This window comes from Myxocyprinus asiaticus, chromosome 11 (genome assembly GCF_019703515.2).
Source record: "Myxocyprinus asiaticus isolate MX2 ecotype Aquarium Trade chromosome 11, UBuf_Myxa_2, whole genome shotgun sequence".
NCBI classification, from domain to species: Eukaryota; Metazoa; Chordata; class Actinopteri; order Cypriniformes; family Catostomidae; genus Myxocyprinus; species Myxocyprinus asiaticus.
Window position 1 is genome coordinate 23,547,383 of NC_059354.1, and position 24,164 is coordinate 23,571,546.

Below are 24,164 nucleotides of genomic sequence, written 5' to 3' on the forward strand. Positions count from 1 at the left end.
GATTTCAAAACAGGAATTAAAGACAACTACCTCAAGAGCAGTGAGAAATGAGCACTCATCCAGAGGAGAGAGAATGCCATAATGCCAGATAAACTCAAGATGAAATTAGTAAACATATGCCTTTTTTCCAAGTATTGTTCTTATAAACTATGAATGATTTTCAGAAAAAATAAAGGTAACAGACAACAGTTTGAGACAATAACATAATAGGCATATTGCAATAGTTTACATTTACAGCTGTACCCAGTTTAGAAGCAGAGGAAAAACACAGGTTATGTAAACATTTTTAAAATATGCATTGTATTTTCATTTATTCTTCATTTTTCTCATTGTATATAGGGTTTTATATACTATTGTGGCATGATCTGAGGTCATGCTTCCACTGACATCATTGATCAGAAGAGAAGCATACTTGGCAGCCTCGAAGAATGGCGTGTCACATGTGTACTTGAAGTTGCCTCTGTTCTTCTCAAATGATGCTTTGTAGAGCCTCTGTTACAAAAATTAGATAGAAGAGTATGAGGCAGACCTTAAAAAATTATTGTGGTGGAACTATGGCACAGTGACCTTATCAGATTGTAATACAATGATGTTTTCATATACAGTATCCCATGGTACTGAATTGAATAAAAAAAAATATTTCCTTTTACATGCATCATGGTATTTACTATCAAATCTGATATATTCCGTCATTAACTGGGCTAACAATTGTTCATTAACACATCTGTTGAAGACATTATTGAAAGTCTGGGGCTGTGGTTGCTCTTTACATCGCTGTAGAGGGTCTTGTTTGCCTCAGCCTGCACCATCTCAGGTCTGTCCCATACGTAGCAGCCAATACCCTTGATCCAGTCTAGATCCTCTTTGTACTTGATCTGAAGTAGATAACAACACGTGAAAGTGGTTAAATGACACTGCAAGTCTATGTCAAACACAGTATGAGCTGGCAATGATGAATTATAAGATAAATATTCCTAAGTTCAGCAATGAAACTCTACATGGTGCAAGCTGATATGTCCTTTGTAAGTGTATTCGGTTAGCCAATTGACTCACATACTCTTTGGCCCAAGCTGAAAGGTCTTTTAACATGAAATCTGTTAGCCAATCAACTCTTTGTCTGACATTTAAATCGCCTAATTTGTTTGCAGGTAAGCTGGTTTCACTGCAGCGTGCTTCAAGAGATTTCTCTCTGAAACCCTCCTCCTCCCCAGCATCAATTGTCTAGATCTGCTTCGATGGGATTGTATGCATGTCTGATCGTGCAGCAGCAGCGTAAGCAGATTTAGTCTGCCAAAACTCAACCTACCAACTTGTCATATCTATTCTAACACCATAAATGTATTTAGACAGTTGTCATGACTAAACTTAGAGAAGAAGGTATAAAGCTATACTCACATCACTGATGGAGTCCCTCACAATCCTGCTGCGGATGAACTCAGGGCGGTCGGTGATGGACTTCCAGGTACTGATGTACTTTTCCCTGTATTTGACCTGTGAGAGAAGGAGAGAGTGAGTGACAGGGTGCCTCACTAAACCATGTTAAAGTTCAAAGTAAATAAAAAAAAAAAAATGTCTAGATTGACTGACCTCACTGATGTCATCCCTGACCCTCTTGGCACAAAGAATATCCAGGGCATCCTTGTCAGCATGGTAGTGTCCCTTGGACAGCTCAAAGGTCTCCTTGTAGCGCAACTGGAGAGAAAGGGTTCAGAATGTCAATGCTCTATGGCTGATATTGACCAGGCCACAGAAGTGAAAAATGAACCATCTGGTTAACTTACATCGCTGGCATTGAGGTAGGCTTTCTTGGAACGAACCAGGATGGGTGTGTCATGGATGGCAGTGTACCTGTGCTTCATCTTCTCATATTGTTCCTTGTACTTTTTGTACCTGAGTTAATGTTAAACAGTGCTAAAAAAAAAGCTCAATATTGTGAAAAGCACAAATTACCTCACTGTACACAACTTTCATGGACCGGGCATGATCCAAGAGTGGAGTATGTGACTCTGGTGTGAAGAAGGCCCTCTCCTTGGATACTAGGTCAACGTACTGGTACTGTGCAAATGAAAACACAATATCATATGGTGAAATTTCTCCTGATCTTTTAACAGTTAATCAAAGCATTCCACTGTTGATATAATTTGTATAGTGAGAAAATCCTGATTAGCAACAAAAAGTCCTATATCATCAAAATTAATTACAATCAATGAATTGTGACATTCATAATAGTGCTATTTAAAACTGAGTTAATAATTACCCTATACTTGGTGATCTCACGGATTCGGATACATCTCCGGGGGGTCCACCATGAAGCAGCCAATGCCTCTCAGCCACTGCAGATCCTCTTTATATTTCAGCTGCAGAAGAGTCAAACAAAGTTACCACAAATGTTACATTCTACATTATTATTCTAGATTCTAGATTATTATCGTGATCACTTAAATGACAAGGCAGAAAAAGCCTAATGTGCATCAGTTGCAGTATGTAATGTGTAACAGTATATTTAAGTGCACATATGAGGGACACCTACATCGCTGCTGATCTCATTAACATGGAAGCAGTGGATCAGCTGTGGGGTGATGGGTTGGGGCAGAAGAGTTCCTCTGCTGTTGTAGTACTTCTCCTTGTAGTACAGCTGTAGAGGAAAATGTGCAATGTCTGCTGATTAGAACAACTAATAATTTAGTGGTGTAAAATGGGGAGATACTGTATGCTCAGAGCTTTTAACAAATAATATGGAAATACTTACATCACTAATGGCCTGCTGAGTGGCTTTAACCTGTCTGATCTCAGGGGTGTCATACTCAGAGTGGATCTTGTCCTTTTCCTTCTCATATTTCTCACGATACAGTCGCTAGGAGAAAAATGCAATCAGACATTATAACTCGTATCTAAGAGCTGATGCTTCACGTGTAATAAAGTTACCATTTCTAAACTGAAAAGCATATAGTTCACCCAAAAAATAAAATTCTGTTGTCATTTACTCATTCTCATTTAACCTGTACAAATTTATTTCTTCCATGGAACACAAAAGGAGATGTTATAGGCATGTATGTTAGTCTCAGTCAACATTCATTTTCATTGCATTTTTCCATACAATTAAAGTGAATGGTGAGTGAGGCTGTCATTCTGTCTAACATCTCCTTTTGTGTTCCACGAAAGAAAGAAAATCAAACAGGTTTGGAGCAACATAAGAGAGCAGAGAGTAAATGATGAGAGAATTTTCAGTTTTGGGTGAATTATCCCTTTATGAACTTGGATAGCCATTCTGAACTTACTTCATTGGTGACCTTGTTTGCCTTCCTGATGGTGACAAAGCTGATGCCTTGAGGATCCGTACTGTAGCTCTTGGCTTTCATCTGATCATAGGCTTCCCTGTATTTCACCTACAGAGATTGGAACATCAAATGAGGGATGAGACATATGCATAACATTACATCTCTTTTTTTATTTTTGGAGGCTGGTTATTGAGTTGTTTCCTCACACTGCTGGTGGCAGTGCTGTTGGCCTTGGCCTGCCTGTTAAGTGGAGTGTCGTAAGGTAGAGCGTAGCCGGTAGGCATAAAGTTCTTATTGGCCTCTTTGTAGAAGTTCTGGAAAAAAAGCAAGAGATATGAAGCATACATCTACGGAAAGACCAGTAAATTATCTTATGAATTGGTAAGAGATGTCATACGTCGCTCTGGATGTAGTTGGCTTGGCGAGCCCTTTCGGTATCAACAGTCACAGAAGGTGCAGTGTTTTTACCCTTAACATTTGTGATGTAGTCGTGGTGGTAGTTGAGCTAGACAATAAACATATGAGTTAGAAGGTTCTGTTTCAATTAAATGTAAGAGAAGGTAGGCCAAAATGCATTTTTGTGGTTTTAGAGCAACTTACATCGCTCAAGTTATGAGCACTCTGCTTGCATGTCTCATAGACTGGGGTGTCCATGACCACAGAAAAATGCTTGAAGTGCTCAACTCCTTTAGCTCTGTACAGCTTCTGAAAGATAAAATTACACAGGAGTAGAGGACAAGATGAGAGATGATAGAAGAGCAGGAATGACAATTGTTAGGAATGTAACGATTCCTTTCTGAGTCTGACTCCTCTTAACAATTCCAGTTTCTTAACAGTTCCATTAACTTTTGAGGACTAAATAATTTAGTACACATAACACTTTTTAGTTCATTCTAGGGATGCACCGTTATGAACATTTTTGGCCGAAACTGATCCCGATTTTAACAAAAAAACTATTGCCCGTTACCGATATTATGCCACTTACCTTATTTTGTAATCAGATCACTGTTTTGGTCAGGAATTATGTTTTAAAAATGTACAAAGAGGTACAAAATCTTTTTATTGTTCTAACATAAAATTATTTCCATTGAACATGGATTGGATCTGTTGAACACATAACAGGCCATTTTAAAGTGAGCCAAAATGAAAGATAAATAGAAGATAAAAAATATTGGAAAATAACTAAATATTACAGCATGATGACTGATGTGAAAAAAGGTTATTTTGTTCAAAACAACAGAACTCACATTTTACATGTTTGTATTGTATATAATAGAACATCACAAATTCACATTATGCATATGTTGGGCAATCCCATGGAAATTTCAACCACATGGAAAAATAAAAACATCCTTTTAAGTTGTATCATCGTATAATGGATAATGAATAATGACGTCCAGACCCCTACAAGGCACCATTTGCTTACACAATGCTGACTGAAGCGCTGATTGCAGTCCGTTTTTAAATGAAGCCTTTCAAGCTTTAGTTATCGCTCAAGACCATATTGCTATTGTTTTAACAAAGTTTGATGATAATTAATTATAAATGAACCATTGGTTTCATAACGGCGTTTTCAGGCTTAAAACTGATTTGCCATTGGTTTTAATTTGGTCAATAATTGGCCAATAAATATCGGTGGCTGATATATTGGTGCATCCCTATACCGAGTCGGACATGACAAAAGAATTAACTTGCAGTTCTGTAAGCTTCTGATTCAGTAGAAAGCACCGGATAATAACAGTCTTTCATAGGAAGTGCTGTGTGTTTTGCATAGTTATGTTTTTTGTAGATTCAAAAGACTCATAAGAGCAATTCGTTCGGAGTACGTGCAGTAATTCTGAATGATAGCACAGGCAACACTGTCCTAATATTTTAGCAAAGTGAAAAATGCATGTTCGAGAACCGTTAAGGGGACCGAAAGTCATGAAAATCATTCAGTTGCCGTATTGTGTCAAAAATGGAACCGGTTTTCTGAAAAAGATCCTTTTCTCGATTCCCAACCTTAGGGAAGAACAGGGGTAAACTGTTAGAAAATGAAATGAGTCAACTGTACACTTACCTCGCTCTGCAGGTTCATAGCTTGCTTACAACGTAGAATCTCTGGAGTGTCCCAAGTGTAGCAGCCAATACCCTTTAACCAGTTGAGATCATCTTTGTAGAAGATCTGAGATGAGATGCAATGTCAAACCAGTTAAAAATCTCATTTAGCACTAAACTCCCATGTTGGCATTTGCACAGGAAAATAACCAGAATATATGAACCATAATTGCAAATGATGTTTGAATATTTGTGTCTCTGAAGTAGGGATGACTCACGTCGCTCAGTTGCTTGTTGACCTTGCGGGCATGCACGTACACCTGCATATCAGGCAGGCAGATCCACTGGTGCAAGTATTTATGGTAGTCAACCTCACTGACCGTCTTCTGAGTGTTGCGTGCAGATACTATGTCAAGCATGTCTGGAGGTACGTGGATCTTTGCCTTGGTCTTCTCATAGTTGTCTTTGTACAGGCGCTAATGAAAAAGGACATACCAAGGGGTTACAAAGTGTTTTAAGTTAACAATTATGTCTTCAAATTGGATCTCCTATACAACTGTTACATAACTCACATCCAATATGAGTTTTCCAGCTTTGATACATCTTGCAGTAGCTGGGTCGTCCGCAAAACACTTAGGCAGGCTGTACAGGGTCTTGAACTTCTCATATTCTTCCTTGTATTTAACCTACACAAACCAAAGGAGGTTTAGAACAATGTAGAGGACAATTATACAATTTTTCTTTATTGAGGCATTAGTAAGCACTGGAAAAGTGAATTTAGTAAGGACTCACATTGCTCAGGACGACCTTCTGCTGTTTGGCATGGACTAAGGCATGGGAGTCATGAGGGATGTGGTAGCTTTTGGCTTTGATCTTGTCCCAAGTGGCAGAATATACGCTTTCTGAATGCATAAATAGAATATTCAATGACACGCTGAGCAACGGTACACAAAACATTTGATAGAAATTTCCGGAATCTTTTCACTTAGGCATACGGTGCTATAGATCTGCTTCAGGTTGTAGCATCTTGCATAGTCACAGGTATCAAGAACAGTGGTGTAAATGTGCTTCTCCTTATGGTATGCCTCTCTGTAGTTCAACTGTGGATATAAAATAAAACAAAATAAGTGTTTAGTATAGTTTAAACCTGCAACTTAAATTCTCCAGAGAAAACTCAAGGGTTTGAATGAATGAATTCATAGGTGTTAAACTGTACAAACCTCAGTTTAACCAAGATGGCAGTCACATACACAGGGGTGTCTGTCACAATGGAGTAGTTGTTCCATTCCTTCTTCCCTTCTGCTTTGTACTTGATCTGTGTAGAAAAAAGAAAAACATAAAGACAGGTAGAATCATAACTTCTGTTAAACTGTATCTTTGTTGTTAATTACTAGATCAGCTGAAAATTGGTACTGACCTCACTTTGTAGCTCATATGACTTTTTGGCTTGCACAATCTCAGGAGTGTCCCAGACATAACAGCCAACACCTTTCATCCAGTTAAGGTCATCTTTGTAAAACACCTGGCAGGGGGAAATTCATCAAATATAGCTTTCTAAAAGGCCAGATAAAGCAATAAATAAATAAATAAATAATGTTGGTTTAACATCAGTGAGTGAAACTGAGGTAACCTACATCGCTCAAGATCTCATTAGCCTTGTGGGCATGGATGGCATCATTCTGTTCAGGGTGGCATGTCCACTGGTGCAGGTGTGTACGGTATTGCACATCGCTCAGGATGTCCTGGCATTTCTTTGCAACCACATGGCTGATCATGTCAGCAGGAATGTGGAGCTTTGTTTTGGTTTCATTGTAGGATTTGTGGTAGTCTCTCTATTGGAAAAATCAACAAAAATCTCATGAAATAAGAAACTGGATGCAGAGTTGAACTTTAAAATTAGTAGTCATGTTTTCGACTAATACCAATACAAGTGGACATCAAAGTAAAGCAATCTTAGAACAAAGGCTTAGTTATCATAACAACAACTCACCAGATTCTTCATTTTCTCCATGTGACCAGAGCGGACCACCTCTGGGAAGTCAACCAGAGTGGAAGCCATGTAGTGGCCTTTGGCTTTCTCATGGGCATCATGGTACTTGACCTGCATTGTTCAATAAAATATAATCAACAATCAAAAAACACTGTTTAAATCACTTCTTAACCAGTGTTATTTGATGGTGCTGTTGCCTAGTGGTTAAAGATCTGGGCTTTTATTAGAAGCTTTTAGGTCTGCATCCCACAAGCGGAGATCCTTAAAGGGTCATGAAACACTACTACACAGTTTTTGAGATGTTAACAGGTATATATGTCTTGCACACAAGTAAAGAGAATATCAACATTTGTTATTTTTAATTTCAAGAGGAAAAGGGTTAATTTATGTAATGATGGGTCGTTCATGAGCAATTCATTCATTTTGAACGAATCTTTTATGTGATTCAGAAGAACGAGTAGTCTCAGAGAGTGATTCGTTCATTTTGTGTTGGCCGCGCATGTACATTGCGCAATCTCTGTTCGTTTGTTTTACGTGAAAACCGCATAGGTGCTGTACAGGAAACAGAAATTATTAGTTCACCTCTCTGCTCTTTTGGTCCGAGTCGTTCATTCTTTTGTCACGTGACAGCAGTATACGCTATGTATTACTCACACAGGAAACAGAAATTATTAGTTCACCTCTCAAATCATCTTGGGATTGACATATGTAAATTAGGTTCCGAACGTCTTCACCAAAATTTTCAGCCAAAATTAGACAAAACACGGCATCTGCCACTGTTTATGAATGATGCCACTGAAATTACACGCCATCTGCCGCTGTTTATGAATGATGCCATACTTAACTGCTGGCTGCAGAGAGACTTAACCATTTACGGGAGAGTCTTATTGACTAAAGCTGAGGGCATATCACGTTTAGTATACCCTGCTCTCTTGTTACATGTAGATAAATAAATGATCAAATCTATAAACTCACTGCTGTTTCGTTTTGTTTGGAAAAATAAAGCAGGACGTGTTCAAAGAAAAACTCTGGTAAAAACCTATAAGGAGGGTGGTCTTAATGCACTGAATTTTCAGATTATCAACCAGACATTTAAGATTAATTGGATAAAGAAATGTAACTCTAATAGTGACTTACCCTGATTTTGGATCCCTAATCTGATTTTTGAGAAATGTGGTAACCTTAAATTCTTATTATCTTGTAATTTTAAATGCTGCAAATTACCCATCAAACTTTCAAATTTTCATAAACAAGCTCTTGAATCCTGGAAGACTGCATTTCAAAATAATTTCTCCCCCCACACTTGTATTATCTGGAATAATGAAAATGTTCTGTCTGGCAACAAATCACTTTTTTTTGAAGGAGTGGGTGGCACAAAATGTCCTTTTTATTTCTGATCTCTTCAATAATCAAGGGGAGCTTCTCTCATTTAATGAACTTATTACTCTGAAGGGTGCTTCGTTTTCTATAAGAGACTTCAATAAGGAGATTAAAAGTATCCCACTTAGCTTAAAATCTTTAATTAGAGCGTGCCTAAGTTATGTTAGCTTGTCTAATCACATTCCTATACTTTCAGTTAATGGTACTCATATTCTAGACAAGAAATGTAATCATTTTTTCATTAGAAATGCTCTTGTCTCAGATCAAGTAATTCTCTCTAAAGCACATTCAAAATTGAGTATTTATTACCTAAACTCTAATTTAAGTAATTTATGGATTTCTCCTTACAAACTTCTTATCCCAAATCAAATTAGAGAACTTCATTTCAAAATTACTCACAAATATTACCTTTGCAATAAGCTTTTAAACATGTTTTTTGAAAATGTATCCCCCTTGTGCTCCTTTTGTAAAATGGAAGAAGAATCAGTTTTACATTTGTTTTATCAGTGTCCTTTCTCTAAATCTTTTTGGACAGAAATGACCTTGTTATTATTTTTATGTTTTAACAAATTGGTGCGGATTACAGAAACTATGTTTTTTCTGGCGTGGCAAGACGTAGTTGAGAGAGTTTATAGTGAGTTGATACCGTGACGCAAGTACCCCCAGCGCTGCTCACAGAGGGACAGGGCGGGCCCACCTTTTAAATGTTCGCGCAGAACACATTTATTGTGATAGGGATGGGCGATACCACTTATTTTCTTTTCGATCCGATACCAAGTACTTTTAGGCCAATATCGCCGATATCGATACCAATAACGATAGGCCTACCTCTAATAAATTGAATTTTACGAATTATTTGGATAAAATTAGTAACTTAAATTATTACTTAAATTTTGTATATATATGTATAGGCCTAAGCAGAAAATTATTAAGCTGCTTTGTTTACCTTTTAAAAATTAGTAAGTATAAGCAACATATAAAACCACAAAATTAACCATAGATTATATGGTTACTATAAATTATATGGTTACTATTACTAAAACTAAGTTACCAATGTATACTACAGTAATGCTGTAGTAAACCATGGTTAATTGTATCAAAACCTTGGTTACTGCCAAAAAGAAAACATGGTTACTACGGTCGTGGTTACTAGTCATGGTTAATACAGTAAATCCGTGGTAAGTTTTATAAGGGTATCATTTATTAACGAGGACGTCAAGATGCGCGGAAGAAAAAATAGTTCCGGTGCCATGCAACAATTCGCTAATATAATTATTCTTTTCCACTTCGAAGATTATGAGATGCATTAGTATTCATGTTATCTAAATAATGAGATCACTAGTTAAAAAAATTTAAAAAATCAAAAATAAAATTCAGAATCTATATTTTTATGTGAGGATCGATTTTCTTGATACCACATCAGTATCGGAAGTCCCGCCCATCCCTATAATGTGAGTGTTTTGAGATATGAGGTGAGGTGGACTGTTTCTGACTGGGACTCGTTTGAGACGCGTTTTACATTGATTGTCCCAGACACAAACGCTATCGATCCATCATTCCTTAATGTGAGTGTGTTAACCGATCTAAGCATTTATATTTGTAAATCAGCGTCTTAAGTCTCAAAAGTTATTAAAGTGTAAATTTTTTATTTTTTACATATTTTCAGTACATGCCATGGCTTGGCATTTATTTGCGTATTAAATTACAGATCTAAAATGACTGGTGTGATACTGTTTAATGTATTGTGAGCTTACAATTATTACAATTGTTACGAGCAATTGTGAGAACCTTTGTGCTGTTAACTGCATTACTGAAATAAAGCTAAGTGACTGCATCAGACAGTTGTTGGGTTCACTCCCCCTTCTTCCTTCACTCCACTGCTGATCACGCCCACTTTCAGTGCATATTTTAATATGTGGTGAGAATTCAACTGTGCAGAAACAGGGGGGTGTTGCGACACTTTAAAGGCCAAAGTATATTTAGGTTCCCTATTGATTCAGTTCACGAGATACTGCAGTGAACGCTTTGGGGAATTCCTTTTCCACGACCTAGTTGAAGCTCTTGTATCATAACGGCAATCTTGTGTTTGCAATGATGTTTGAGCCCCGCCCTTTTAGGCATGCGCTTGCAGGCTATCGCAAGTGTTGCTGCTCAAGCGACACGTTGCTTCGTCAGATTTTCTTCCATCGAGAGCCGTCATTCGTCTCGCCTGGGCCACAACAACCATCTCGCCTTGATCAGCAGCTCTCATTACCGTTGAGGGACTGCCCATCACTGCGAGGACGGGAGTCTCTACAGACACTTCACTCTAGGATCGTCCCTCGCTCTGACGCTCAGTGCCGGCCGCGCATGACTCTCCCGACCGCTTCCTCTAGTGTTCTGGCGCAAGGAGTCTCTACAACTCGAGCGAAGCACAGCGGAGCCGCGAGGTAGAGCTGGAAGAACCCGAGGAGGATCTCGCGCTGGCGCAAGCCCTACAAGCTCCTCGATCTTCCCACGCAGCATCTTTGCCAATGCAGTGCGCACGTGACGAACACCGACCCTCTAAGAATGAGCACGGTGTTGTCGTATTCAGCAGATCTGACAATGATAATGATGCCGTGTCCCTCGCACCATCAGACATGGGAGACTGGTCCATGGAGGATATTGCAGCCCCTCCCCCCAGCAAGGGTGAAAAGCACGCACTGGCCATTGATACGAGTTACTCCACGATATTGCGCGAGCGGTTGAGGAGCTGGGCCTTGAGTGGTCACCTCTTGTCGAGCAGGAAAATTCTCATCTAAATCTGATTCCTGCACACCGTCCCCCGTCAAACGACAGTGGTTCGGAAAGCAGTATCGTTCTTCCCTGAGATTCACACGGAGCTTACTGAGACCTGGTGCATGCCCTACACTGCACGTGCCCAGATCGGAGGGCCTGCAGTCCTCAGGCATATTTTAGCATCTTTGTACTCTGACGCAAATAGCGCTGTCAGTGCCCAGTGGAAAGAATCCCCCCGGAAGTATAGCGTTAATAGGAATCTAGATCTCATGCCTTTTCTATTATGTTTCGACTCGCCCTTCCCCGCTATTCTCGCCGAGAACGAATCGGTTTATATTGCAACGCTTCCTTGAATTGCTTGAATAGCGTGCATACCTCGTAGCGGCTGCTCGGTGCGCGCTGAAGGCTGAAAAAGCTATTTCTTCCTCTTCGAACAAGCTAACTCGCCGTGATAACCATGGGTGATTGGTGTCTATTGTTAGCTCACTCGAGCCTTTACACTATTAGCGCTGTACACGGATGTGTGACGCGCTCTGAGTGAGAAGCTCCCGTCTGATAAGCTGTGCCCGTTATCCATGCCCACTCACTTGTTTCGTGATTGCGTGGCGTGCTCCCGGGCATCTCAAAGAAAAATCAACCCACCCTCCCGTCTTATATATGACAGCTCCCCTCAACACACGTGTGAAACTCAGCGCCCACCCGCACATTACGCGGTCGCGTGGCGCGTGTTACAGAGCATTTCTACAGATACATTCCGATTTGCGAAGCGGCCGCCTCGCTTCAACAACGCTCTATCCTCCAAGTTACAGTGCAGGACACGCTCATTTTGTGCTCCGAGGTAGTAAATTTCCTTGTAAGAGATGCAGTGGGGTCATTCCCTGTACGGTCCACAGAGAGAATGTCACAGCCATTATTTTCAAAAACGCAGAGAGACGGTGGCCTCCGGCCTATCTGCACCTGTGACATTTGAATTGAGTTCTGTTCATAATGATCACATAGAAACAATTCTCTCTCTTATGTTTGTACGCTCATAAACCATACCTTAGTGTACTTATTAACTTTGGCTCAGGCCATTCTTGAGAATTTGTCTTGCTTCCCCATTTCACACACTGTGCACAACTGCTTCCCAATGGTGAGCGGCACGCTATCACAATTAGTGTCAAATATAAAGCACCCGCTATCCCATTACATGAACGCGTGGCGGGCACTCACGGGCATGTCAGATTGGGTGCTAAAAATGATCGAACACGGGTATTCGATCCAATTCGCACACAGACCGCCTCCTTCAACAGCGTTTTGTCCTCAACGGCTCTGCCATGTGCAGAAATTCACAATCTCCTTGCAAAAGATGCGATCGAGGTTGTTCCGAGCTGCCACGGGTTTTACAGCTGCTACCATTTCTTTCCGAAGAAAGATGGCGAGCTTCATCTGATCCTAGATCTGAGATGCTTGAATCGCGTGCTGGCAAAATGCCCATTCAAGATGTTAACTCAGAAACGGATCTTATCGCACATCCGCCCACGGGACTGGTTTGCGTCAATAGATTTAAAGGACGCCACAGGCTGTTCTTGAGATTTGCGTTTGAAGGGATGACATATCAATTCAAAGTCCTTCCCTTCTGATTGTCTCTGGTCCCGTGCACATTCACGAAATGTGTTGATGCGGAGCTCGCCCCTTTGAAGATGAACGGCGTGCGCATTCTAAATTACCTCAACAATTGGCTATTACTGGCCTGATCAGAGGCTCTGCTATGCAAGCACAGGGACTTGATACTTCACCATTTGAACAGCTTGGGTCTCAGTGTCAACTGGGCGAAAAGCACACTTTCCCCAGCCAACAAATCTCTTTTTTGGCCGTTTGACTCGACTCCATGAGCATGCATGCGCTCCTCACAAGCAAGAGCGTCCAGACCATTCACCACTGTCTGTCTCAGTTCAAACTAGGGAAAGCATTTCCACCGAAGTCTTTCAAGAAAATGCTGGGTTTTATGGTGGGATCATCAGCCGTCATAACTTTGGGTCTTTTACACATGAAACCTCTCCAGTGCTTGCTCAAACACCATGTACTGAGTCACGCCTGGCGTTGGGGGCATGTGTGCGTCACCATGACCCAAATTTACAAATTACAAATTTTTTATCAGCAGGGTGTGATGCTGGGTCAGGTTTTCAGATGAAAGGTGGTGACCATGGATGCGTCCAACACAGGTTGGGGCACGCTGTGCGATGGACGCCTGGCTTTCGGCACTTGGACAGGTGTGAAACGGGCATGGCACATCAACTGCTTGGAAATGCTAGCCGTCTTCTTAGTGGTGAAGGCTTTCCATTCTGACAGTGAATCATCATATACGTGTGAAAACTGATGCGCAGTATCAAATACACAGAATGTAAAAATCCCAAGTCCAAAAGGCTCGAGTCCGAGTAATAATGCATCTGAGTCTGTGACAAGTCCAGTAAAATCCAGTGACTTGGACTCTAGTCCGAACTTGAGTACCCCAACTCTACTGTCGTGCCAGGGACCGATGGCAGGGGAATGGAGACTTCATCCTCAGACGGTTCTGAGGATTTGGGAAATGTTCAGCAAAGCAGATGTCGACCTATTTGCCTCCGCAGGGACAGCCCACTGCCCTCTTTGGTACTCCATGTCCCAAGCCCCGCTGGGAGTGGATGCCTTGGCCCACAAGTGGCCGACAAAAAGCAAATATGCGTGTCCCCCGATAAATCTCCTTCACTCTGTCATCAGCAAGGTCCGAGAGAACAAGGAAACGGTTCTGTTGGTTGCGCCAAAATGGCCCAACCAGCCATGGTTTCCAGAAATGATGGTGATATTAGGTGGCCCACCATGGGAAATACCGCAGAGGAGGGATCTGCTCTCTCAAGCGCAAGGCACGATTTGGCATCCCCAGCCGGAGCTGTGGAACCTACATGTATGGCCCCTGAACGGAGCACAGTGATAAAGCCCAAATTGGCTCAGTCTGTAATGAACACCATTTTGCAGGCTAGAGCACCATCTATGAGATGCCTCTATGCACTAAAATGGCATGTGTTTGCGGATTGGTGCTCTTCACACAGCAAGGACCCGTGAATTGCTCCATAATGGAGATCCTTACATTCCTTCAAGAGCGGATGGACACAGGTCTTACTCCGTCAACGCTTAAGGTCTATGTAGTGACCATCTCGGCATTTCACACCCAGAGGCTGGCTCCTCAATAGGCAGACATGATCTGATCATAAAGTTCCTTAGGGGAGCGAGGCGCTTGATTCTGGTGCTGAGGTCGCTCACGAGCCCTCCGTTCGAACCATTGGAATCTGTTGAGTTACGTGTGCTCACTTAAAAGACGGCACTGCTTTTGGCTCTGGCCTCAGTCAAACGGGTTGGTGATTTACAGGCACTGCCAATTGAAAGTTCATGTCTGGAATTCGGTCTGGGGCTTTCGAAAGACACCATCAAACCCAAAAAAGGCTATGTGCCTAAGGTGCTTTCCACGCCATTTAGGGCTCAGATAGTGCACTTACAAGCTTTCTCTTCTCCACCATCTAATTCGGATGAGAAGCAGTTAGCGCATTTATTATGCCCCTTGCGGGCATTGCACACATATGTGGAGTGCACTCGCCAGTTTAGACTGTTAGATCAGCTCTTCGTCTGTTATGGAGGACGCACAAAAGGCATGTCCGTCTCCAAACAAAGGCTCTCTCACTGGATTGTTGATGCGATCGCCCTCGCTTATGAATCACAGGGCGTGAGATGCCCTATTGGCATAAAGGCGCATTCAACTATCAGTTCCTGTGAGATTTACTCCACTGACCCTGGTCATGTGGTGATAAATAAAGAGACTTTTCCATTTGATAATATTGTATTTAAGAAATATGAAGATAGAAAGATACTCACACTGCTGACCATGTCTCTGGTCCTCTTGGCTATTTGTACTGGCATATATTCATGGTTCAGCTGGTAGCCAGTGGCTTTGCTTTCATCCCAGCCAATTTTGTACAATTTGTAGGAAAACAACAACAAAAACATCTCAAATTTAATTCAACACGAGTAGATGCAAATACAGTACATTCGAACTATGCTGGGTTCAGGTGAGAGAATAACTGGAATGGATGTTGAACATTACCTCACTGAGGATCTTTGCAACCTCTCTACTATGAGCCAGTTGTGGTGTGTCATCAGATCCAATGTAGTGGCCCTTCTCCAGGTTAAAGGACTCCTTGTACTTCAGCTATGTAACAAAATAAAAATTGATCCAGTTGGTTAATTAACCTCTTCACATTAGTTTTTCCCTATGAAGATGATTTACAAGATTAAATGGCCAATTCTGAGACATACTTACATCACTTAGGTTGAAGACGTTAACCTTGACCAGGACAATCTCAGGGCGATCCACAATGTGTGTGAATCTGGAAAAGTTGTTCTTGGCATCCTTCTTGTAATGTATCTGCGTGGGGCAAAGAAACAGGTATTGATGTAAGATAACAGAGATTTGTTTCACAACCGAGGATTTGGACGAAAACAGTTGTTTGGCCAAACTTACATCATTTAGAATCTCCTGGGCTTTTTGGACTTTGACATGATGTACAGAATCAGCAGCCACCCATCCACAACCACGAATCCGTTCCATATCTGCTTTGTAGACATACTGAAAGTAGAGTGTGATCATATTGTAATGTGTGTGCAAATATCTGCATACTTTTTTTTTTTAGATGTTTTCTAAATCTGATTAATGATTACCTTGCCTCTTTCATTTAAAGAGTGATTAATTTTGTCATTGTATAATGTATATTTGGCATTTGTTATTTATGCTACGAGAATAATAATTTAGACATAGAAATCTCTTCTAAATAAAATACTTACATCGCTGGCAAGGTCATATGCTTTACGGGCCTGAATGACATCATTCTGATCAGGCAGGCAGGTCCACTGGTGCAAGTGAGTTCTGTAGTTGTTGTCATTGACTTGGATCTGGCACTTCTTTGCATGTTCGAATGCCAGCATGTCTACTGGGAGGTTGAACTTGGTCTTGGATTTGTTGAAGTCCTTCTTGTAGAGTGCATCACTAGCAATCTTGGCTGAGTTCAAGGTCAGCATGAGCAGTGGATCATCCCGGATGCTGAGAGCTCCAATATGGTGACCAAGTTGCTTACGATAACCTGTCTTGTACTTGTACTTTAGAAAGTCCAAAGCAAAAACTCACTAAATACTGTTAAGTACATAGTAATCACATGTTGGATGCAAAAAGGGAAAACACTTGCATCACTAGCAATAGCAATCGATGCTTTAGCAGCTTGAATTGTGATGGCATCAGCACGTAGATCATAACCTTTCTTCTTTGCTTGCTCATTGGCAAGTTTGTACAATTTCTAAAAGGAAGAGTAAAAGGTATATTTACAGGTACATACACTAACCTCACTATAATTAGCTTTATTCTGACGGGCAAGAGCTACATCCATAGCATCTGGCATTATGTGAATCTTGGTTTTGTCTTTCTCTCAGGCTTCAATATACTTTTGCTGCAGGAAAAATTATATGGGTCAGTTTTCCATCATACAAAAACATACAGTTGAATAAACCAAGAAAACAAAAAGCAAAGCACAGTATTTAAGCCAAATGGTTTTTCACCTTATTCTTGATGTCATTGTTGGTCGCAGCAAGGACCAAGTCCATGGAAGACATGTCTTTAGTGAACTTGAAGTTACTGGGGTGTGTGCGATACTGTTTCTCACTGCCTATGCGGCTAGCAATCTTTGCCTTCTCCACTTCTAGAGATCCAATGGGAATCCATGCAATTCCTTTCATGTAATTATTATACTCAGACTTGTAGAAGTTCTACAGAAAGGAAGAGAATGCTGTCATATCCACCATGTAATAAATATGATCAACAGATGCCTCAAAACAAAATCAAAATGACTATATAGGCGGTGCATATGTTCTGTGTACTGTAGGTTCTAACTGATTTCACATAAGTAATTACTACATGAAGTAAACATTTCTTAAAAAATCTAAAACATAAGAATAGACTCCTATCTTTAATAAATTAAAAATGAATATTGAGAAGGCAATGAAACAATCGAGACTCACATCACTTGCAATCATCTGCATGTTGCGTGTGAGTACCAGGTTCATGGCATCAGGCAGAACTGTATAATGTGATATGTGCTGTTTGAATCCAGCATAGGTCTGAGCAGCAGTGGCCTGCTTAGCTTGAACAACACTCCATATGTCCACGGGTGAGTGGTACTTCAGCTTAGCTTGTGGTAATCCTTCTTGTACAGTTTATCGGACTGAATCTTTGCCACCTCCATGTAGTGCACCAGCAAGGGGTCATCCTGAAGACTATGGAAACCGACATGATGTCCTCTTGCTTTAATGTACTCCTTTTTGTACTTGTACTGTAATGAGAAGTATTAGTTGAAAGTGTAATAGCTGAAGAAAGCTATTGAGAGAAACATTTGATTTTCTGAAAATAACTTGCATCGCTGGCAATGTTTGTGGAGGTCCTAGCTGCAACCACTGATACTGCATCTGCTTTTAGGTCATAACCCTTCTTCTTCATGGCCTCCAATCCTGCTTTGTAGGCTTTCTGTATTCAAAACATGTTTCCACCACAGGTTAAACACCTTACAACAAAAAAGGTTAAAAAATTGACACAGTATAGTAATACATGACAATAAATCACTGGACACAAAGTATCTGAGAACTGTAAGCAGCAAATTTAAAGATTCTACAAACACATGCAGTATACCCGCCTCACTCATATTGATTGAATTAGCTTTCGCAAGAATAATCTCAGGACAGTCCGGCATGATATGGATCTTCAGTTTTTCCTTGTTCCAAGCATCTGTGTATGCTTGCTATTATAAAATACATTTAAAAGATAATATATCAAATAAAAATCAACCCAATAAGGTAAATCAACTAGAATTGTGATCAAGTCGATACAGATCATTATAAGTATTTATGGATTAGACATTGCCAAAATTGTAGTCTACCTTGTTCATAATCTTGTTGTTAGCAGTAGCCAAAGTGTGGTCCATTGAGTCCACAAGCTTTTGGAAGGTGAAATTGGAGGGGTGAGTGTGGTATTTTTTGTCACTCAGAATCTTTCCTCCAAGCTTTGCAGTTTCCACTCCCAGTGAACCAATGGGGACCCATCCAATACCTTTCATAATGCTGTTGTATTCACTCTTGTATTCAACCTGAAAAAAGAATAGCATTTCTAAATGTAATGTCGAGTGACAGCAGCAGTCCATGCAGACAAAATTATTACTAAGTTGAAAAGGATGACTCACATCACTGGAACTGACATTCATGGAGCGAGCTAACGCCAGTTGCATGGCATCAGGAAGCAGGGTGTAGTGATGGTGGTGCTGCTTGTATCCGGCATATGTCTGAACCTTAGAGGCGTTCTTGGCCTGCACGACACTCAGCATGTCCATAGGGGTGTGGTACTTCAGCTTGGCCTTGTGGTAATCCTTCTTGTAGTTCTTTTCACTCTGCATCTTAGCCACCTCCATGTAGTGCACCATCAAGGGGTCGTCCTGGAGGTTACGGAAGCTGACATGGTGCCTTCTCAAATTCTTTTTTGTATTGATACTGTTATCAAAGAACAATGAGTTATAATCAATCCATTACATTGATACATAATTATATTGCACTAAGGAAGTAGCTAGAAAAGATATTGATATTCTTGCAAATACTTCATACATATTCAAAAGATTTTGACACAATCAACACAATTTGTACTTACATTGCTGGCAATGTGTCTTCCATGTTTAGCAGCAACAATGGGAATAGCGTCACCTTTCATGTCATAGCCTTTTGCAATGTCCGCAAGCCATTGAGCCTTGTAGTGTGACAATAAGAACAAGAGTCTTGTTAATATCCACATTATTTTAGTCTTTCATTTTATTTGAATTTTATATGCTAATACAAGCAAAATTTTCCTCTTGTTCATATGAACTTCAAATTGATTTCTTTGCAATTCACATTACCTCACTCATAGTCTGGGCATTATATTTAGCCTGCAGGAATTCTGGGGCATCAGCAGGTAAATTGTAGGTGTGCATGATTTGTTCTCCAGAGGCTTTATAGGCAGCCTAAAATGGCACAGAAAGTGAACAAGAACTCAAGATAAGATAAGGCAGTTCATTAACACCATCATTCTGGTTATCATCCATGGTTGACTTTATTTAAGTTGCCTCACTTTATTTTGTAGTTTTGTGTTGCTCATGGCTAAGACCATATTCATCTGGTCTGTCAGACTGGTGAATTTAAGTGTACTGAGGTGTATTCTGTAGGACCTCTCATCCAGGGCAGCTTTGGCAGCCTTGGCCTTCTCGACATCAATAGAACCTATGGGAACCCAACCTGCTCCTTTGAAGATGTTGTAGAAATCTGATTTATACAGATTCTGAATAGATAAAAAAAGATTAATTAATAATTTTGTCGATACATAAGTAATAATTCAAGGTTTACAATTAAATAACCACTTTAATTTAACAATGTATGGTAATAAATGATGTCCAGTATTATTTGTTGTTCTTATATCACTCTGGATCTCCATCATGTTGCGAGCCAGTTGAATGTGCATGGCATCTGGAAGGAGGATGTAGTTGTGGTGGTGCTGCTTGTAGCCTGCATTTGTCTGAACCGTAGATGCATGCTTGGCTTGTACCACGCTAAGAATGTCGACGGGAGTGTGGTACTTCAGCTTGGCCTTGTGGTAATCCTTCTTGTAGTTCTTTTCACTCTGCATCTTAGCCACCTCCATGTAGTGCACCAGCAAGGGGTCGTCCTGGAGACTGCGGAAGCCAACGTGGTGACCCCTAGCCTTCTGATAAGCGAGTTTATACTTGTACTACAAAAAATAAAACAACACAGTTGTGCATTAATAGGAGTCAACAATGCACGCATTCTAATCAAATATTAGTAAAATAAATTGCTTACATCACTGGCAATATCTCTAGAGGACTTAGCAGCAACAATAGGAATGGCATCATGCTTCATTTGATGTCCCTTCAGAAGATCCTGCTTGTGTGTGTAAGTATAGTAGCTCTGCAAAAGCACATTAAAACAAAAGCTTTCAGTTATACTAGAGACCCATAACAGGCTTAAATGTTGTTTACAAGATATGCCAGACTCTCACCTTGCTGACATTGACAGCATTGTATTTGGCTTGCAGGCGCTCTGGTGCATCAGATGGGAGATGGTATGTGTGCATAAACTTCTCACCACTGGCTTTGTACAGTTTCTGGAGAACAATATTGACATGATTCAGAGGGAAGTTCAGATAACTTTATTGTTGGCTAATTTGCTATATAAATGTGCACTAGGTGATTTTTTTGCTAATTGTTCAACTTTTAAATGAATGAAATGATTTTTTTTTTTGTGAATTAAAAAAAAAAATGATGAACACTCACATAAGATGAAGTCTAATATGAAGTTATAGAAGTCTTTAAAAAAGCTTCTTTATTCTACATGGTGCTGGTCGCACATTTATAAGTGTCACCACGTTGAGATCATATGACCAGCTGAATATTACTTGCCGAATATTATGGTTTATTTTGATAAACCCCATGTGATTGGACGTTTCACACGTGGAATAAAGTAATCGTGACTGCCTGTGAAAAGCACATTTCTACAATGGCATCGGTAACTGAGAACTCTTGCTCTTTTGCACGAGATTTCAGTGCAACATAAAAAATACTGAGTGCACCTTTAACCTAGTAAACGATAAGTATGTTGATGAAACAACAACATGCATTTGTCCCTCACATCACTTAGCTGCTGAGCATTCAATTTGGCTTGTTCCATGACTGGGGTGTCCTGAACGGAGGTGAACTTGATAGTGTCTGGTTGCTGTCTATACTTCTTCTCATTTAGAGCTGCACCAGCAGCCTTTGCTCTCTCAACGTCCAATGAGCCAATGGGGATCCAACCAGTGCCTTTAATATAGTTCTCGTAATCCAGTTTATACTGGTACTGGTGGGAGTAAACAGCACATTTCTGTTAAAAAATTCTATTCCACATTAAACAAACATAATTGCATGCATCCTCATATCTTAATTAAATATGAAATTGCCAGTCAAAAGTTTTGACACATCTACTTGTACATTATTGTTACTATTTCCCAAATATTTGACTAGTAAAGTCATAAAAACTATGAAATACCACAAGTAGAAGTATGGGAATTATGTAGTGACCAAAAAATCTTCACTGACCAAACTATCCAAATTAATTTAATATATCTTCTTCAAAGTAGCCACTCTTTGCTGAGATTAGAGCTTTGAGCACTCTTGGCATTCTCTCAACTAACTTCATGAGGTGCATCCTGGGGTGCTTTTTTTATCATGCTTCTGATGAAGTTTTACATTCTCTTACATCACTGGAGCTGACGTTCATGGAGCGAGCTAACTCCAGTTGCATGGCACCAGGAAGCAAAGTGTAATGATGAATAGGCTGCTTGTATCCTGCAAATGTCTGGACTGCAGATGAACACTTAGCCTGCACAACACTCAGCATGTCCACAGGGGTGTGGTACTTCAGCTTGGCCTTGTAGTAATCCTCCTTGTAGTTCTTTTCACTCTGCATCTTGGCTACCTGCATGTAGTGCACCAGCAAGGGGTCGTCCTGAAGACTACGGAATCCAACATGATGGCCTCTATCCTTCATATACTGTTTCTTGTACTGAACCTGAAGCAGATCATAAAAAAATAGTCTATTTAATATAATTTTGTACCACACTGCAGAAATTCCTCTATGGAATTATGAATGAGCTACTTACATCACTAGTGGCACGTCTTGCTGCCTTTGCAGCGATAAAAGAGATTGCGTCAGGCTTAGTCTTCAATAGTCTTCAGCCATTCATGCTTACAGTTCTTTTATAAATGGGAAAAAGTAAAGTTATAGCCTACATGGTTCTCAAATTTCGCAAGAAAGAAAATGCAGCCAAAACACAAGGATATTTTGACTTACATTGCTTATGTTGTAGGCATTACACCTTGCCTGAATTAACTCTGGTACATCAGGAGGCAGGGAGTATTTCTGAAGGATTGCGTTCAGACCTTTCTTATAGTGCAGCTACAAAGGGTAAAATATTCACAGATCACATAATTGTGCTGCTCTGTTCAAACCAAAACTTTTCCATCATTTGGTAGGCTAGTTGTTTGAAGAGTTCAGTGTTGTGGTGTAACTAACTAAAAGTAGTGATGCTACTAACATTTCTCTGCGGTGTAACTCTAGCTCAGCTTTTTGCAAAATAGTGTAGCTTCTCTACTAGCAAGCTACTTTTTCCAATGAGTAGTGATGTAGTGGTTGAAAACGCTCCATTGCTGTATTTCTGTCACATTTTATTGCACCTGCAGCTCTACAGCCGATCAAGTAGATGCAAAAATCAAGCTTGCTTTCCAAAACATTTCCTGTCTCTCATATGTAGTGTTGTGTGCATTTCATGTTTGTGAATCAGTTCTTTCACACAGTTCATGTAAATAAACAAAACACTAATCGAATGATTCACTAATCAAATAAATGAGTCATCGATTCATTTATGTCCCTGCATCTTCTTTTTTAAAACAAAATATTTAATGCTGCTGTTTTCAACTCTATTTCTCTAAATTCAAGTTTTAGTTACTTTTTTAAAGGCTAACTTAACTGAATTTTAACTCATTTAAATTATTAGTAGCTTGTTGTAGGCAAGTTTCAAAGTAGCTTCCCCAACCCTAAATGGGTTGTGCTGAATGTAGAATAGAATAACTATTAAATTATGAAGAAGCATATGCTTACATCACTTCTTATCATCTGGTTGACTTTGGCCTGCAGCTGGATTGGATGGTCATCTATAGAAGTGTAAGGTACAGTATCTGGATGCTGACGGTACTTTCTCTGTTTAGAAAAAGAAAGAAACATTTAAGTAAACTAGGCATGACTGAAGACAGGAGACATCATACAATACAATTCTTTCAGACTTTTAATGGGTTTTAATGTATGACTTAAAAATGCCATACCTCACTTAAGATCTCTCCTGCTTTCTTGGACTTTTCAACTTCCAAGGAGCCATAAGGCACCCATGGTGATCCTTTGACATAGTTATAGTAGTCAGACTTGTAATCATTCTATGGTTGAAGACACAAAAAATTGGTATAACAAAAAAGGCATGATCGGCCAGCGTTTCAAGTAAAGCAAGTTCTTCATTGCTATGTGTTTTCAACTAGCCTATTTATAATATTACATTATACCGTATATACTATTTTATTATATATATATATATATATATATATATATATATATACAGGTGCATCTCAATAAATTAGAATGTTGTGGAAAAGTTCATTTATTTCAGTAATTCAACTCAAATTGTGAAACTCGTGTATTAAATAAATTCAGTGCACACAGACTGAAGTAGTTTAAGTCTTTGGTTCTTTTAATTGTGATGATTTTGGCTCACATTTAACAAAAACCCACCAATTCACTATCTCAAAAAATTAGAATATGGTGACATGCCAATCAGCTAATCAACTCAAAACACCTGCAAAGGTTTCCTGAGCCTTCAAAATGGTCTCTCAGTTTGGTTCACTAGGCTACACAATCATGGGGAAGACTGCTGATCTGACAGTTGTCCAGAAGACAATCATTGACACCCTTCACAAGGAGGGTAAGCCACAAACATTCATTGCCAAAGAAGCTGGCTGTTCACAGAGTGCTGTATCCAAGCATGTTAACAGAAA

General features: G+C 39.9%; 1 pseudogene; it reads right to left on the reverse strand.

Annotated features, from left to right (window-relative positions):
* Positions 1 to 24,164, reverse strand: part of LOC127447997 (nebulin-like) — a 48,641-nt pseudogene that overhangs the window by 11,039 nt on the left and 13,438 nt on the right.